A 2113-nucleotide genomic window follows, 5' to 3' on the forward strand; every position below is an offset into this window, starting at 1 on the left:
TAGGGATTGGGCCTGCCCTCTGCCACCCGGGAGCAGGCCTAAGCCAGCAGGTCGTTATCTCCCGAGGGGTCCCAGACTGCGAGAGGGCACAGGCCGGGCTGGGGGACCCCCCTCCCCCCCCCCAGTGCACAAATTTTTGTGCACTGGGCCTCTAGTGTATATATAATGTTCCCTGGTTAGGTTAATCTCTCCCCACCCACTCCCACCTCTGCCTTCCTTCTGAAATTCCTCAGTCTGTTCCATGCTTCTATGTCTCTGGATCTGTTTTTTTTTGTTGTTGTTGTTGTTGTTTTTTTTTTTTTGTTTGTTTTTTTTTTTTTTGTTTTTTTTTTTTTTTTTTTTTTTTGTCCACTTTCAAAAAGTGTCTTATAGAACAGAGGTGTGAGGATGTGCAACGGCCCACAAACACACTGCTCGTCCACACAGCCAGGAGCCCCGCCCGCAAAAGACAGCAAATAACTTAATCTAAGCTCATGTCCTCCTCTTCCTCCTTCTTGTCCTTCCCATCGCCCTCCTTCTGCTCCGATCTGGCACTGTTCTGCATCGCTTTAGCAAAAGCTTCCACATCACCCTTGTTGACGGCCTCTGCAGGCAGGCCAAACTGGCACATGAGGGGGCCCAGCTGCCCTGAGGCTAAGGCCACACTGAACATGCCCAGGGCCTGCTGGAACTGGGGGGAGGTCAGTGTGTTCTGGATCTCCTCTGTGGTCTGTGGCAGCGACTCCCCAGAGGGCAGGTAGGGTAGCAGGCGCTCCTGGACGTCAGCGTTGGCGAGGATAGGTGCCATGATCTCGGGCGTCAAGACACTGGCCAGGTCAACTTGCTAGCTGCCTCCTGGCCTGGCCGGCACGTTCATAGTGGATAGAATGCTCTGGAGGTTGGTCAGCTGGATGGGCTGGGTTGGGCTGGCTGCTGTGCTGGCTCCATTACCTGGATTGGGCGTGGGACTTGGGCTGGTCACTGAGGCAGCTGCTGGAGCAGAAGGGGCTGAGGTGGCTCAGGCAGAAGAGGCGGTGGAAGACGGGGTCACCGCTGCTGACTGGCTCTGGGAGCTGGATGAGGAGCTGCTCGTCGGAGGCCCTCCACTCCCCAGTAAGCTGGCCAGGCCTGGCCCAGTCAGGGCCCCCAGCCCACCCAGTCCGGCGGGTCTGATGAGCTGCATGAGCTGGCTGTGGCTCATGTTCCCCAGCAGGCTCTGCAGGCCGCCCTCGCCGCCCAGTGCAGACAGCTCATGGCCTCCACTCCCGCTCGCCCCCAGTGCTCCGGGCATCTGTGGGTTGTTCAGATACTTGTTGACTTTCTGGCAATGCTCCTCGTCCTGGTCCGCCTTAGGCTCCTGCATCCAGAAGAAGAGCTGTTTGGACCCTGCCTTGAACTTGAGCACATAGACCCTCCCACTGGGGCACTGCGGCACACGCTTGAACTCACAGTCATCAGGGAAGATGATCAAATCGTCTTCCACGTTCCTAGACGTCCTGTCTTTCCAGCAGAAGTGAATGAGGGAGTCATCTGTCTGCTGAATGTACATGAGCCCTTTTCTTTTGTCTGGGGTGACAATTGTTCCTTTTAATGACATTTTTCCTGCCTGAAACTCCACCAAATACTTGTTGGAGGACCCACGGGAGCCTGGCACCAGGCTTGGAAACAGAGTGCCTGAAGTCGCCATCCTGGCCAACCATGAGACTCTGCTGAGAGATGTACCATGCGTGATCACTCTTCTCTGGATCTGTTTTGTTCATCAGTTTATTTTGTTCATTAGATTCCACATATGAGTGAGATCATGTGATACTTACTTTTTCTGGTTTATTTTGCTTAGCATAATACTCTCAGGACCATCCATGCTGTTGCAAAATTTAAGTGTTTCTTCTTTTTTTACAGCAGTGTAGTATTCCATTGTGTAGATATACCACAGCTTTTTTTTTTTTTTATCCACTCATCTGCTTTGAGGTACTTCGGCCATTTACAGAGCTTAGCTATTATAAATTGTGTTGCTATGAACATAGGGGTGCATATATTGTTTCTGATTGGTGTTTCAGGTTTCTCAGGATATATTTATAGAAATGGGATCACTGGGTCAAATAGCAGTCCCATTTTTAAATTTTTTGAGGAAACT

General features: G+C 51.8%; 1 pseudogene; it reads right to left on the minus strand.

Moving 5' to 3' along the window:
• Positions 1-376: 376 nt before the first annotated feature.
• On the minus strand, positions 377-1715 carry LOC102249741 (annotated as a pseudogene).
• Positions 1716-2113: the final 398 nt, after the last annotated feature.

This window comes from Myotis brandtii, unplaced genomic scaffold (assembly GCF_000412655.1).
Source record: "Myotis brandtii unplaced genomic scaffold, ASM41265v1 scaffold345, whole genome shotgun sequence".
NCBI lineage: Eukaryota > Metazoa > Chordata > Mammalia > Chiroptera > Vespertilionidae > Myotis > Myotis brandtii.